The sequence below is a fragment of the Schistocerca piceifrons genome, chromosome X, assembly GCF_021461385.2.
Source record: "Schistocerca piceifrons isolate TAMUIC-IGC-003096 chromosome X, iqSchPice1.1, whole genome shotgun sequence".
Taxonomy (NCBI): domain Eukaryota; kingdom Metazoa; phylum Arthropoda; class Insecta; order Orthoptera; family Acrididae; genus Schistocerca; species Schistocerca piceifrons.
This window is the reverse complement of record NC_060149.1, coordinates 488,877,274-488,895,003: the sequence shown is the minus strand read 5'-3', so window position 1 is coordinate 488,895,003 and position 17,730 is coordinate 488,877,274.

Genomic DNA, 17,730 nt, shown 5'->3' with positions numbered 1-17,730 from the left:
CATCACTGGTAAACAGACTCTGACCACTTCGCCGCTTGCTACAAGACAGACGCAAAGTGGATTTGGTTTTGTTTTGTTTTGCTTTGGTCCGGGACTGCTTATTTTGTATTCGCAGCTGCCCACCATATCTGATATCACAATCCGCCACCTGTGACCCGGCCAATACCCTAAGCAAGGTTGGCTTCTTAGATTGTAGTCACAAAGTCGTGAAGCCTGGTATCAGCAGTATTACTATTATTCATTTATATGGATGCGACAGTACGAGCGGCGATTTCGCTAATCACGATTTGTGTATGCAGTATATTAGGTTGGGTCACTGTGGCTAACAAGTTGCCATAATGTGGCTGAGCAAGGTGAGTTATACCCAGCATTCGACAGGGGGCCAGCCGCCAGTGGAAGAGTTGGACGGCTGGTAACAGAGACATGGCGACTTGGAAAGGGCAGAGAGGGTGCCGCAGCGTGCTTGGTGAGGCGAGGGAAGATGGCCTGGTAAATAGTAATTGTGCTAAAACTGAATCCTAATATGTTTACTGAAAATACCGAAACTGGTTACAGAGATACTATGTAAATATCTGAATACAGCACCTGATTTGCGATAGTGAGACGAGCTTACTAAAATTATTACTGTGTTTATGAAGGTATTATTAACAAAGCTATTAACATTTAGCCTTAAGATTGTTAATAAAATCAATAAAAAAATAATACCAACACGTAATATATGTATGTGACACACATTTATGTATCTCTTTATGACGGCTAAGGGATGAATAAGTCTGCATAACTGTTAAACAAACAAGCCAACAGTATTAAATTATTTTTTGAATACCCGGAAATGTGGTGCCAGAACCATGAACTCTCCACATGGGCACAATTGAATATTGCCAGCCTGAGAATCCTATTAAGTTATTCTATCAATCAATTTGTTTATTTCATGAAATTTTGACAACTTCGTATATGTAAGATCATCATTAGTCGATTGTAGGACTGCATTGTCAGAGTACGTAAAGATGTTTTATTGACTAGTGTCAACTGTAGCTCCAGATATAGCAAGGAAACTAAATAAACAGATAGTAAATGCTAAGCATAGAGAAAACACTGTAAAAAGAAATTAAGCAAATTATTCAAGATTATTTATTGTTAACATCTGAAATTGTGTAAATATTGTAATACGTCTGATTTCACGAATAATGGTGAGGTTGAAAGACACGAAGCTGGCCACAGCAGCGATAATGAGACCAAGGGTTGAAATAGACATGCAAACCAGAGCTCGAAGCCTTCTGTCGGTGTGCGGTTGGACTCCTGAGGTGTTCGGAAATTGCTGTGCGGGCACAGAGCTGCCTGGGTTTCAGTGTAGTGATTTCGCGTTAGAAATATTTCGCTGTCTATCATTCTGGGTCTTAGAATATTTTGGAACTCCAAATGTTGGTGACTTAGACTCACAGACTGATTATCATTGAATGAACAATTCCGGCTGCAGTAAAATATGTTCAAAGACATACATGCAGCTGTTAAACTTTCTGATTACCGCTACAGATTTCAGTGATTTTGTTTCACGGCTCCTAGCATTTATCTTGCACTTGCTGCTGACTGCAAAATCTTCTGCCTGTACTGCGAATTAAACAGTGTGTCGTATTCTGATTCAGACTTACGTACGTTGACAATCTACGTGAGCCCAAGACACAGATTTAATTTTTTGTGTGGTTATTGGAATGCACATATAGTCGAGAATAATTTGTTGGTTGTAGTCTGCATTATTATTCTACGGGATCATTTCTCAATGTTTTCCTTTTAATAATCATTGTCCATCCACTTATTTAATTAATTGTTTCACTGGTTTCTTTGTTAGTCAAGATACTTCACTCATAAGCCATGCCTCTATAAAAGCTTAGAGCAGCTGAACCTCTTTTGACTGAATAAGCCATATTAAAAAATCTGTGATCGTACATTCGAACTCATCCCCTAATGTGTAGGTAGCAAAGCACGATATGGACTGGACATTAATTTCATTTTATTGTTGCCGAAGCCGCAGTGTGGATCTATTTTCGTGGATATAGTGGTTCTCAGTATTAGAGAAAATTGTAACTTTTTTTTAACACGTGAACACAAAAGTTTCTTTAACTGACAGCCAAAGCTAAAAAACTTAATGTTGAGTAAAACACAGCCCTGAAGCTATATGGTTACTAATTTAAAAATCATGGCCGGTTACCTAAGATTAGTTTCTCATCAGGTGAAGTCAGTTACAACATGATACTGAAATCCAGTTGATATTAAACTTTTTCCCCCGATTCCTAGAGTTTCACTCCATTCTAGTCCGCCCCGGTAGCTGAGTGGTCAGCGTGACAGACTGTCAATCCTAAGGGCCCGGGTTCGATTCCCGGCTGGGTCGGAGATTTTCTCCGCTCAGGGACTGGGTGTTGTGTTGTCCTAATCATCATTATTTCAGCCCCATCGACGCGCAGGTCGCCGAAGTGGCGTCAAATCGAAAGACCTGCACCAGGCGAACGGTCTACCCGACGGGAGGCCCTAGCCACACGACATTTCCATTTCCACTCCATTCTAAAAATCATGTTGCAGCCCACGATGAATTAATGTAGAACCGTGGTCTAGTGGTTACGACGAATGGAGTGCCAATGTTGTAACTGACTTCAGTTGATAATGTAACCAACTTTACGAAATTTTTTTTCTTTTTTTTAAGAGGTGGAGCCCCTCCACGCCCACACCGGCATGATGGCCAACACAATAGGTCTACTGCCATTTCTGAATAAGGGGTAGTATTCACTAAAGTGAGGTGTCACATGATGTGGGTACTGCGATGTTTGGGTACGTCTGGTTAAGGTTAACCATTAATACGCGCTCATCTGGAGATAGATTGGGTCGAAATCGAACGAAGGCTAGCGGTTTGAAGGGCAGAGGAAAACAAGTGCCAAGGCAAGAGCCAAGGGAAAAAATACCTCTGCGATAGCTAGGTCGGGCGGTAAGAGCAGTAGCGGTTGTCTTGCTGTCTGCGATAGGTCGGGCAAGGATAGGCTTTGTTAGTAGTGGGTATCATGCAAGTCGATACCTTGACGTTGTGCGGTTGTGCTGCTCGGAGGCTGGCGCTGGGTGCTGGTGCAGAGTCCTCGTTCAGCGTCAGCAACCTGCAACAGTTTTATTATCGTTCTTGTGTGCGATAGGTCATATACCGGAAGCACAGTGTGAGGGAATGTTGGCGGATTGTTTGTGCGTCTGTGGGCGAGCTCGTCGGTGTCCCTGCTGCGGCCTGTTGGTCGGCTCTAATAGCAGCTGGTAGTTACCAGTCAGTGTTGCTGACATGCAGGGGCTCTTCGACGTTTGTCGCTTGTTTGCGTGTGTTAGTTTACCATAGGTGGGTATGCCCTAGCTAGCAGTGTCTTTGGCCGCTTGTGCTTCCACCTGTGGTGCGTTTTAAATAAAGCAATCACACAGCTGCAGTAGTGTTTTTTACTCAACATGTTTTTAAAACTTCTCTTTTCTTATTGTATGAGGATCTGAGGGAAAAGAGCACTTTTAAAATTTGTAAAATGGTTAGGAAATGATACACAGTTGTCGAAAACCAGGTCTCCATTGCTAGTCTCCTTCAAACTAAGAACCTTGGATTTAATTATATTATAATTATTAATTATATTATAATAAAATGATACGAAATATGACATGATACGCTAGGCGACTTGCCATACAACAAGCATTAAGACAGCACAAATCGTATTTCTCTTTCAGTTTCAACTGCAATCTTAAGCTTTTCTGAAACGACTTTTATGGCTTACCGTTATTTAAAGCGCAAGCAACTGAAAATGAAAAGAAAGTACTGGGTACACCCTCATAATGGCTGTAAGTATCAACCCTCGTTCAGCTTGGTTTCTCATGAGTTCTCCTAACGCGACCTCCAATTCCATGAATTCTACAAAATAAGCCCAGAGAGTTTCCACTTTTTGGAGAAACTAGTTAGTATCAGCTACTCTCACAAATCAGGACAATTTTTTGACTTCCTACTTCTGTTGAGAAGCTACAGTGGGATAAATGTCTTAACTGTTATGGCGATTACTTTTGAAATAATAAGCAGTTTACTTACTTTTTTCCATCTGTAACGTTTTCATTTGACTGACTCTTGGATTTCCGTCGCGACAGGCTAATGTGCCTTAATGGTTGCGGAGGAGCTAGGGGCAGACAGGCCGGAAGGAGAACTTGTTCTCCTCTGTACACTTCTGCTACTACATGTTCTCATTCAGGCACTCTGGCCCCAGCCGCAATATAGATAAATATATAAACAGAAAGAAATAAACGATGATGTATAACGGTGGCGATTTGTGGACTCAGGATTCAACGCTAGTTTTTATTGTTGTATGTAGTTTCTAACGCAACTGAAGAGTATGGGGACGTTGAATAACGCATACTAACAGAATACTCTTCCTTACTTTGTCGTGATGTCTTATCTTTTCTGACTTGAAGTTCATTAGATGAAGAACTTTTGGCTGTTTACTCCCCATATTACATCATATGATGAGTGGTGGCTAATGTCCATGTATGGTCCGTTTCACAGGAAAATTCGTATGTCTTAAACGGCCGAAAGGCTTCCACATACGTCTTAGGAATTAGTCTGAAGCACTGACTTCCACTGAGCAATTGCTAGTATTTTTTTTCGTTGAACCGATAAACTATCACTAATATCTCACATATAAGACAAACTGAAGTAATTTATTTCAAATCTGATACACGAAAATTCGTTGCTGTTAAAGTTCTAAACATGATAAACTGCGTTCAGCATATATTCACACAGAATAAGGAAAATGAAAGATGAAAAGACCCAACATGGTTTAAAGGTATCGCAAGGATAATGTTTTGAAAACAAGAACTGTAACATTTTCGTATCGAAGGAGAATATAGCCCAACTGTTAGAGAAAAGTTAATGTCTATTCACACTTCCGTAAGAAAGGTTATGCGTAAAGCCTACAACAGTTTCCAGTAAAATATTGGCGAAAGACCTATTGAAAAATCCTAGGAAGATCAAATCCTATGAGAAGTCGATGAATAGACTCAAACTACCATCCAGCCTCTAAGTATTCTGTGTCGAGTTAAAATTGAAGATAAAAGAAAGAAATTAGAAATATTAAATTCTACCTTTAAATGATTTCATGGAAGAGGGCCGTAGTACTGTACTAATTTCTGACCGTATTCATGAATGAATGATATTGAAGTAAGCATTCTCGACGATGAAGAACAATTAATATTACTCAAAGCTAATGATGATAAGGTTTTGAAGGAATTCCAGTTAAAATTTGCCTCTAGCGCTATGCGTTCTGAATCAAACCATTTCCTAGATCGTATTTGTGTAGAAATTTTCACGCAGAGAGTAGACACTCGTAACTGTAAAAAAAATGTCATTTATGTAATTAAAAGGAATAAAAGAACAGATGTTCAAATTTCATTACAATATCCCACGCTTCAATATGTTGTAGAATCCAAGAAATTGTTATAAATTCAAACACTGAAAATGTTTTGGAGGAAAAGAAGCGTCCCTCATAGAAGCAGCGCACACTCAGGAAAAATCGCTTGTGTGAAATTTTTCGCACACTGTATTTGGCAAATAGCACATGAAGGTGAAGAGGTACATTCCATTTTCCTAGATATACTCTGTACTACGTGTCTGACTGCTAAACAATCTGCAGTCATACAGAGGACCTTCACTAAAATAAACTACTGGCCATTCAAATTGATACACCACGAAGATGACGTGCTACAGACGCGAAATTTAACCGGCAGGAAGAAGATGCTGTGATATGCAAATGATTATCTTTTCAGAGCATTCACACAAGGTTGGCGCCCGTGGCGACACCTGCAACGTGCTGACATGAGGAAAGTTTCCATCCGATTTCTCATACACAAACAGCAGTTCACCGGCGTTGCCTGGTGAAACATTGTTGTGATGCCTCGTGTAAGGAGGAGAAATGCGTACCATCACGTTTCTGACTTTGATAAAGTCGAATTGTAGCCTATCGTGATTGCGGTTTATCGTATCGCGACATTGCTGCTCGCGTTGAACGAGATCCAATGACTGTTAGCAGAATATTGAATCAGTGGGTTCAGGAGGGTAATACGGATCGCCGTGCTGGATCCCAACGGCCTCGTATAACTAGCAGTCGGGATGACAGGCATCTTATCCGCATGGCTGTAACGGATCGTGCAGCCACGTCTGGATTCCTGAGTCAACAGATGGGGAAGTTTGCAAGACAACAACCATCTGCACGAACAGTTCGACGACGTTTGCACAAGTAGAGAGGATATAAAATGTAGACTGGCAATGGCATTGAAAGCGTTTCTGAAGAAGAGAAATTTGTTAACATCGAGTATAGATTTAAGTGTCAGGAAATCGTTTCTGAAAGTATTTGTATGGAGTGTAGCCATGTATGGAAGTGAAACATGGACAATAAATAGTTTGGACAAGAAGAGAATAGAAGCTTCCGAAATGTGGTGCTACAGAAGAATGCTGAAGATTAGATGGGTAGATCACATAACTAATGAGGAGGTATTGTATAGAATTGGGGAGAAGAGGAGTGTGTGGCACAACTTGACTAGCAGAAGTTGGTAGGACATGTTCTGAGGCATCAAGGAATCACAAATTTAGCATTGGAGAGCAGCGTGGAGGGTAAAAATCGTAGAGGGAGACCAAGAGATGAATACACTAAGCAGATTCAGCAGGATGTAGGTTGCAGTAAGTACTGGGAGATGAAGAAGCTTGCACAGGTTAGAGTAGCATGGAGAGCTGCATCAAACCAGTCTCAGGACTAAAGACCACAACAACAACAGTGTATGATATTCTAATAGAACAATGACTTAAGGAATGGCAAATGTTGAATAGAAATAGAAGTAAAATTAGGTGTGTCCCAAGAAAGCTGAATAAAGGTAACGGTCTGAATATAAATGAACAATTTATCAGATAGGATGAGTATGATTATATGATTGTTCACCGACGATGTTTTTGTATACGATAATGTATCGTCGTTGGATGATCGTCAGGTAAAACAAATACGACTTAGAGAATCGTTCGATTTGGTACGTTGAATGATCACTCTCTTTAAATATGAGTAATATGAATAAATGCGATATATTGTCCTCAGTAGAGAGGAAGAACCAGATAGGATCCGATTACGGGATCAGCACTTGGCGTAATCATGTGGGGTGTAATAGTGTTCGCATCACGATCGCCTCTGGTTCCCGTAGCCGGTAATTTGGGCCGACATATTAAGACTGGTGACTATACACTGTCTTCGAGATCTGCGCAACGTTATCTTTCAACAAAACAATGCAAGCTCGCATATTACCGTGCTGTCGTGACCTAACTCGATAAAGAAGCCTTCCAACTGTTTCCCCTGGCTAGAACATTCTCCAGCTCTATCAATTGCTGAACACATTTATTCAGGGGTAGTCGAAAGACGGGCATAAAATCACTTACCAACCACTACGACTAATGAAGTGTGACATACAGGTTAAGCGGCATGGATTGACGTACCCGTACATGGCGTTCACGTTTAGTTCTCCCTACTATACTGCATACGCACAACAAGTAAAATTCCATTCTTTACTATCCTACCCGGTGCTGCTGTTTTAATGGTCAGCAATTTAAATGTCCTCCTCTGTGTACAGAAGCTCCCAGCAGCTTGATTGCGGAGGACTATGATAATAGAGGTTCATTAAAATATTCTCAGAGAAGGAATCGGCGGAGATTGTAATTAGCCCCCTATTAGTTATGAGGAGACAGATACGGGGAAGATAACGATACTATTATGATGAAAATCCATTTTAAGAGAGAGTGCTTGTAAGCTGGCGTTAGAGGAAGATGCGATATGGATGAGGCAGCATCTACAGATGTGGCCACTCCACACTGAGCCTCTCTCCCTCCTGTAGTGATTCTCTTCGTGGAGAGTATCCACACTAGCACATGAGCTTCAGAAACTTTCCATGGGTCCTTTGCAGTTATAAGAAGAGCTGCCTACCGTAGGCCGTAACTTCAATTACTCAAAGTGTGTCCTCAACGCATACATGTTGGCGTGGAAGTCATCTTAAAACTGAGTGTATATGTTGTTCGTATACCTATCTCGCCGTCACCGGGGGAATACTATGGCCGTTGATCGATTTACGGAGCTCATCTGTACTTAGACAAGACTAGAGATGCATGGTGTGACGGCTTTGGTGTGTAGCTTTTTTAATAACGTTTGGTTTCCGATGTGTTTTTCTTTCTAGGTAGTGGGTCATTTGTGCCAAGCAATGCCATCTCCCTCCCTTCTGCCCTCACCATGGAACCAGTATTTCTTCCACCTGGAAAATTTTACTGAATCTGATACAGATTTACGAAAGAAAAAATTGTGTGACACATAATTTAATGGAAATGATATCGGGATTTGAGTCCGACTACAAGTCATATCTTAAAATTTGACATATATTATTTTGGATAAATGATGACAACTACAAGTGTGTAAGCGTAAACAGAATGGATACTGGCAACTTTACTGTATTAGATATCATAAAACTACTAGACAGTCTTATGGAAATAGTACCGATACAGGAACTGAATTAGTTAAGTTCGAAGTGTTGGTTAGGTTTTAGTGGCAAAAGGTTCAATTTACAACAATGTACAAGAAACAGCTGGAAGATATTCTAAAGAAATTATAAAAATAAGTTAGTAGATGATAAATAATCAATAATTCTTTCCGCGGTAATGCTGCCGATATTTTAATATAACAACTCGATCTGTGAAAACTTTCGCAACACGCTCATTGTTTGTTCAATTGGTATCGTTGATGAGCCGGCCGCGGTGGTCTAGCGGTTCTAGGCGCGCAGTCCGGAACCGCGCGACTGCTACGGTCGCAGGTTCGAATCCTGCCTCGGGCATGGATGTGTGTAATGTCCTTAGGTTAGTTAGGTTTAAGTAGTTCTAAGTTCTAGGGGACTGATGACCACAGATGTTAAGTCCCATAGTGCTCAGAACCATTTGAACCATTTTTTATCGTTGATGATAAACCAATGCAGTGTGTTTCTAGCCTCATTCTCTGAAAACAGGTAGCGTACACAGAGAACTAGCTGGAGAAAAGCCGGCACGTATAGCAATACAGTCATGAAGCAATATCTCATTTCCTGTTGTTCTGCTTGAAAGGACATAAGTGAATTGAATTCCTTCGCAGTGCTTCTAATCTCAATACACTCAACTTTGTTCCTACTATCACTTGTCTCGATTTTACCCAATACCATGAACAGGCTAGGTCAGATGTCGGCCACCTTTTCGTAGCTGTGGACTGTACTATTAGAGCCTGAATAACTTGTGGTTCGCACGTTCTTCGGATTATATTCGTTCAAAAGACACGTAATTTCTTCACAAATTACGGGAAGTGGGTTATTCCCATGGTGCACAAGCAAGTATCTCTCTGTAACTTGCTCTATTTGCCTTTTGTTAGAAGTGTTTGACCGAAACATTCTCATTCTGATCAAGCAGAAACGATTATTTCAACTTCAGTTTCTTTGTAGCAATGTAATGACTTCTCATTTTAATGTTTCAAACGTAATAATAACAGAGATGGTTAAATTCACCAAGCATTGTCGGCTACTATAGACCTATTGATGGAAAGATATGCCCCTCTATAGATTCCTACATTTCATCCTTAGATTGCTGCACAACTAATGCCGAACAAAGTTAGAGCCGGACCAACTTTACCCGCCGTACTGTCCAAGATACAACAAAACTACTATCCCAGCGCTCCACTGTGATCGCCAATTTAAACGCGGCTCCATTATTGACGCTGAAAGTGCTACCACCCTGCAACTATCTTTTCCTACGTCCAACTTGTTATTTTCAAACGATCATGACCAAAACAATGAGGCTTCTGTGAGCTGTGCAAACTTGTTTAGTGGGCCACATGCGGACCACTGCAACTTCTTTCCTTGTGCCGTTGATTCCAAGATATTCCCCAGGCAGGCAACCCCTTGCCACCACTCTGAATCCAGATGCCTATTTACCGGCGCCTAGGAATACTTCGCAGGTTGTTTCTGTAAAAGAACACTTTTTAAAATTCTCAGTAAAGATGGGCGAGTGTAACCGAAGGTATTGCCGAACTGAGGGGTCTTAAAGGGACCCTTTGCCGTTTTGTTCATGCATGTGTCAAAGTCACACCTTCCCATGATCACGCCATAGGAGGGCGCGAAACAGGGGTGCTCAAAAAGCATAAGCACCTTTTGGTACCGCCAAAGGGCCTCTTTAGCAAATAATCTGCAGAATTTGCCATGTTTCTTGCACTATACTTCATGAGTACTTTCAAAAAAAAGATATACCATAAGACACTTCTTCAACAAGCAACAGTTCTCCACAGTAGCACTCTACTGACGTGGTGCTACTAGGAATGCAGCACCGCTAGTGCCAGCACGGGGGCCTCAAGGAATACGTGCCCCGCAACGAACCAGTGACGTCACACTATCTGCCTTGTCCACCATACTTAAAAAACGCCCCGCACCATGCAGGACCCACAGGGAATCCTTACATCGATAATAAGGTATGCACTAAAGGTCTTAACACTGTGGTGTGTTATTGAGAGCTTGCATGTATTTAAATGCACAGTTAAAAATTGCTTAACTCCTCTTAAATAGTTACTTACTCCCCACCAAAGACGGATTCTGGCACTCGTAAGACCTGCAGTGTCATGTGCTGTGACGTACGTGCCACGGCCTGTCTTTCTCGTGGGCCCCGTGCTGGACCAGAGATAACATCACATCAGAGCACGTGCAGTCGAACACAGACAGTTGTATCTCTTCTCTGCTTGTCTCGTAGCACAGCCGAAATAATTTCAGCACTTGACACTGTGGTATCTTGTTATCGTGGACAGAGCGCTACAAAACATTTTTTTTGCATTCCAGCATGCATTCAAAGAGAAATGGCATAATTTTAGTGTGATTTGCAGCTCGCACTCGAAGAGAAATGACGTAATTTTAGCGAAATATTTACAGTGTGTTCCAGTACATTAGTATACGATCGACAGCTGCCACTGAACGTTATTAACACTGATGCTGATCAGAAATTATTTAGAAATCGCATGGAAACGTTTGATATCTATGTCTGTCAAATGTTTGTATTGAGATATGGGATATTCACAATCCAGTATAACATATTGTTTCCTATCTTCAAACTGGATTAGTACCAATGGTACAAGGTCTGAATCGTTTGTTACCACGTGTGGTCATCAGAAATAATTTAAAAATCCTATGGAAACACAGAAAAGAGTGTGGACATTGCGGTGCAGCTAGTTGAGAATCCGTTACACGAATCTACCACTACTACTGATACTTCTATGGCTATTTGGGAACCTATTTGAATCTATAGTACAAAACTACTGCCACTACTGAAGAAAAGCCGTTTTAATACCAAAGCTGCCGTTTACTTATTGACAGACTAGTTTTCGGCTTTGCCCATTTTCACAAGTCACATGTTACAGAAAACAAAAATTGTTATGAGTGGATGTGTATATTGTGGAGAATTAAGATATCAATGATAAAATGGTTCGTATGGTGACTACTTACATATCGGTATTTAGGATACGGCGAACCACTTTATCACTGATTTTTGTTCTCTGTAATAGGTGGCTTGTGAAAATGGACAATACCCGAAACTATTTAACCAGTAAATAAACAGCAGCTTTGGTATCAAAATTTCTTTCCTTCAATATTTAAGAAGTGCTAGAGGCGATTTAGTGTGAACTTTTTTACTGGTACTACCTCACTGAACTCTTCATGGGGCCTACAGTTTGACTTACCGTTTGAATCTATGGAATGAATTTACAACTACAACAACCACCAGTACTCTACCAACTTCACCACTTCAGCCACATGTTTTATGAAATACTATAGCACATTTTCCCGCAAAGCACCCTTATAATTCACTGTAGTATAAGGCTCAAATGGCGCGACCTTGTTTTGGGGAGCAATCACAACGATGTCGTAACCACCCTATCCATCTGATCGGAACGCATATGTGACGCCATTGGATATCAGCTCTACATGCGCAATTTACGCGAACTGTGTAAGCATGTGATGCCAGATGCATCTGGAAAAACTGGAGCATTACTTCACTATATGTTGGATGTGCCAACAATTCTGAATCTTATGGGGAGTGAAGATTACGTTGTAACGACAAACTCTCGCTATCATGAGCTTTCTCAATCGTGACCAGCAAAAGACTTATCACTTCAACTGGCACGTTGAAAGAAGCGCGTCTGCATACGTCTGAACTTATTTGAAAATCATATGCAAACATCATATAACTATACCGCGTCTATAGACCTATATCCCGCAGACAAATTCAATAATACCTCCTAGTCAGAGCATCCTTCTCTTTAAATCTCTTAAACGATCTGATTTTGATATGAAACTGACAGATTTAGATGACTTTAGTGTCTATGTCTATTACCTATTATCTTGTTATGGACAGTTTACTCCCTTTGTTTCGGTAGATTTCCTTCATGATGTTTGCATGCTTCGTCATGAATCTTTCGACCTCGCTTTTCATTGTGCTAACCATGAAACTATCAAATACTGCATGGTTGATGTTATAAGCGCTAAAGTAAACTTAGACGTATCCGTCTCATTGTCACTACAATGTTTTTTCTACTATCATCATTTTTCAAATAGCATCTACATACTGTAGAAGCCACCACATGTTGCATAGTGGAGGGTATCATATGTCACTGCTCACGATTCCCTTTTCTGTTCCACTCGCAAATGGAGCAATGAGAGAACGACTGTGTTCTTCCCTACATACATACTCCGCAATCCACCATACGGTGCGTGGCGGAGGGTACCTCGTACCACAACTAGCATTTTCTCTCCCTGTTCCTCTCCCAAACAGAACGAGGGAAAAATGACTGCCTATATGCCTCTGTATGAGCAATAATCTCTCTTATCTTATCTTTGTGGTCTTCCCGCGAAATGTAAGTTGGAGTAAAATTGTACTGCAATCAGCCACAAATGCTGGTTCTCTAAATTTCCTCAGTAGCGATTCACGAAAAGAGCGCCTCCTTTCCTCTAGAGACTCCCACCCGAGTTCCTGAAGCATTTCCGTAACACTCGCATGATGATCAAACCTACCAGTAAAAAATCTTGCAGCCCGCCTCTGAATTGCTTCTATGTCCTCCCTCATTCCGACCTGATAGGGGTCCCAAACGCTAGAGCGGTACTCAAGAGTAGGTCGTATTAGTGTTTTATAAGCGGTCTCCTTTACAGATGAACCATATCTTCCCAAAATTCTACCAATGAACCGAAGACGACTATCTACTCTCACCTCCGATGAACACTCACCATCGAGGACAACGTACTGGGTTCTATTACTTAAGAAGTCTTCGAGCCACTCACACATTTGGGAACCAATCACATATGCTCGTACCTTAGTTAGGAGTCTGCAGTGGGGCAGCGAGTCAAACGCTTTCGGGAAGTCAAGGAATATGGCATCCGTCTGATACCCTTCATCCATGGTTCGCAAGATATCATGTGGGAAAAAAGGGCGAGTTGCGTTTCGCAGGAGCAATGCTTTCTAAAGCAGTGCTGATGCATGGACAGCAACTTCTCTGTCTCAAGGAAATTCTTTATATTCAAACTGAGAATATGTTCTAGAATCCTGCAACAAACCAATGTTAAGGATATTGGTCTGTAATTTTGAGTGTCCGTCCTTCTACCCTTCTTATATACAGGCGTCACCTGCGCTTTTTTTACAGTCGCTAGGGACTTTACGTTGGGCAAGAGATTCGCGATAAATGCAAGCTAAGTAAGGAGCCAATGCAGTAGAGTACTCTGTGTTAAACCGAATTGGAATCCCATCAGGACCTGGCGATTTATTTCTTTTCAACCCATTCAGATGCTTCACAACTCCATGGATGTCTATCACCACGTCCTCCATACGGGAATCTGTACGAGACTCAAACGGCGGTATGTTTGTACGATCCTCCTGAGTGAAAGATTTCTCAAATGCTAAATTTAAAATTTCAGATTTCGTTTTGCTTTCTTCCGTTGCCAGGCCAGACTGATAAGTGAGTGACTGGATGGAAGCCTTCGACCCGCTTACCGATTTTACGTAAGACCAGAATTTCCTTGGGTTTTCAGCAAGATCTTTTGCTAAGGTATGACGGTGGTAGTGGTTGAATGCTTCGCGCATAGCTCTTTTTACAGCAGCACGAACCTCCACTAACTTTTACCTGTCCTCATTCTCCTGATCTTTCTTGTACCACGAGTGCAACTGTCTTTGCTTCCTGAGCATTCTCCGAATTGCGTTGTTAAGCCACGAGGGGTCTTTCCCGTCCGTAACCCACTTTTTCGGCACATACTTGTCCAATGGGTGATTTACAATGTGTTTAAAATTTGTCCATAATTCTTCCACGTCCATCGTACAGGAAGTAAATGAAGTCGATTCATTTAGTAAGTGGGATGCTAACAACTGCTTATCTGCTCTTTCTAGTAAGAAACCTCTCCTAGCCTTCTTGACCGACTTTTTAACTTTCGTAACCATAGTCGTAATGACAACATCATGATCACGAATCCCTGTCTCAACACTGACACCGTCGATGAGGTATGGTCTGTTCGTGCTTACCAGATCTCAAATATTTCCATTACGCGTTGGCTATCGATTTAGCTGCTCAAGACAGTTTTCGGATAATGTGTTCAAAAATAAGACCGATGATCTTAGGTCTCATGCCTCCTTTCTCAGTCGTTGTCTGACGCCGTTTTGTCTTTAGACTTTGTGTAAAAGGTATCAAACTATCAAGTAACGATTCTTTAGCGACGAGAAAACAATTTTATACTTCCGCCGTTGTCCTTCCGTGAGGCGCAGGTTGGTAGCAGTAAATCGTTCTGCTGTCTGTCTCAAATGTAGTTACTGAAAACTTACTCAATAATGTTTAGAGAAAACAACGTCCACACGACTCTGAATTGCTTCGACATCTTTCTTTTATGTGATTGTCTCGTTAGAATATGTATCGTGTTATATTTACATTGCAGTAGATGTAGAAACTGTTGAATAGAGATCTGCATTTTCCGAGAACTTTCACTGAAAAAATCATTAACAAGCTGTTACATCACTGCACTCCAATTTCCTACTGTTTATCTTCTCAGTTGATGTCCTGGAAATACATTTCACGGCCGACCCATTCTCCAAATCTTCGAGGTTTCTGTACATTCTGTCGGAATGAAAAAAATTCCCAACCACGATTCGGAATTTGTATGAATTTTCGTAAACGCTTAGTGCCATATACGAAAACCTACTGAAGTCTTACGTCACGCAGAATCTTCTCTGTATTGTGGACTCGAAGGTCTACTAACAAGCCGCTAATCAGTCATTCTTATTTTCATGAACTGTCATGAAGTTGACTCAAATCACTAAATCGTTATATAGCTAACGCTTATCATCTGTGCAGTTCTGGAACATGTCTTATGACCTATCTAGAGATGGAATATCAAGATGCATTTAACAAGCAATGGTTGAGTAGAACTCAACTCGCTCAAATCCAGTTGTAGTGTGAAGATGTTTCTAGATTCACTTACGAAATTCATGTAGCATTATTCAAAAATTTATAAAGGGACGTAATAAAGCGAGATGCATGAGCACTGTAAAATTCCTGTGAAGAAAAACTACATTTTAAAGAGGAGACGCACACTTAAAATATTCCGGGATATTATACCGTGATCCGATGAATTTCTTGTCAGCGGAGGTTGTCTTCAAGGAGGGTTGTAACTTTCTTGAAGGTCCGATGCATATCCTGGCTCGCGACTGACTGAAATAAAATTCTGGTTCCCCGCACTCTCGCACAGTTGCTGTCGTCTGCTGTTTCCATCACCTCACAGTGGGTGACAGGTACACATCTTCACCAGTACCGGAATCCAGATACTATTTAGTTTCACACCCTCCTCTTTCCGATTAAAATGGTTCGAGTGTTTAGCAGTCCCTACTGCCTCTGCATAGTCTTTCATAGTGTCCTCTTGTGGCTGCCAGTATTTTAATAAGAGTAGCATTTCCGGGAACGAAAGTTTATATTTTACAAAGAGGACAAGGCAGAATACCTAATGATTAGCAAAAGACCTAGTGATGCACTCTTGGCTTTAAACAATTAGCCTTCAAGATATTTAACAACTGGCTTGCTTTAGTAAGGACAATATAACAGATACATAAATAGATGTACGTCCAGTAACGATCAACAGAACATTTCATAGTTATAAAAAAACTCTCCAGGAAATACTCTCAACACCAACTTCAAAATTCGCTTATATCAATCCACTATAATGGTTTCTTACATGGGTATGATACTATTGAATGTAGGATTAAATCAAATGAAGTACTGTACTATGGGAGTAGTGTATACAACACAATATTATCGAAATACTAAAGAAAATGTGGTTGAGCTGGACTGATAAAATAGTAAGAAGACAGACGACCCAATAAAAGGTGCTCTAAAATTCCGCTTAGAAACTTCCACCCGGGTTCCCGGGTTCGATTCCCGGCGGGGTCAGGGATTTTCTCTGCCTCGTGATGACTGGGTGTTGTGTGCTGTCCTTAGGTTAGTTAGGTTTAAGTAGTTCTGAGTTCTAGGGGACTGATGACCATAGCTGTTAAGTCCCATAGTGCTCAGAGCCATTTGAACCATTTTTTTAGAAACTTCTAGGAGTTGCAGAGGAGACTGAGTAGACAATACTTTGCACTGGAACGTAATTCCGGAAACGTGCCGTTCACATGCTGCAACTGTTTGGGAAACATGTACGCTAGGTAGGTATGCAACAGTGCAGTCATAGTGGGGGGTGCTTACGTGAGATCAGTTGATTTCATTTGACGTCTATCCTAGTTCTCTGACCTACTTCGAGCCTCATTCACGTGTCTTTGAGTGTTAGAACAACATGGGTGAATCCTCGTTTGCAGAATACACCGTACTGTACCTTCTGTATGGCAAAGTTCACGGTAACGAAAGAGCTGCCGCTCGTTGTCTTTATGAAGATTTTTTTTTTAATTTGTTGGCTGTCGTGCCTTGCCCATTCAGCCAAATCAATAATAATGTGGAATACGACTATATTAAAGTAAGGATAACATAACACCCACTCCCTGACCGGAGAAAATTCCTGACCCGGCCGGCAATCGAAAGTCGGCCCCTTCGCTTAGCAATCCACCGCGCTGACCGCTCAGCTACCGGAGGAGATAATTTCTGAAGATCGTTATCCACAACACCTGACTCCATTGCATACCCTTTTTTGCCACAATTACGCAACGGCTTCGAGCAAGGGTTACCTTCACCGTCAGCAGGCGTGACTGTGGTGCTCCAAGCAGACTCTGTACCCCGTCAATGGATACACGAGCAGTTCCTTTCTTATCAACGAGTGGAACTGTAAAACGAGTAATACACTGGGTCACGACTAATAAATTACTCGTAAAAATTGTCGCGTTACCAACATGTTTCCAAATGGTTGCGGCATGGAAATAGTACGTTTCTGGACATGGGTTACAATCAAAAATATCCCTTTACATGACCTAGAAGTTTGTAAGGTGAATTTTTGAGTACCCTGTATATAGTATCCTCTATAAAAATGGGTGGAATGCGATGAATACTCGGAAGTGGATAGCGTATGCATCGATAAGGTCATTCTCATGTAAAAGGAAGAACTACACGAGTAAGAGGATGTCCAACGGAAGAAATAAGTTATTTTGGAGTTGTA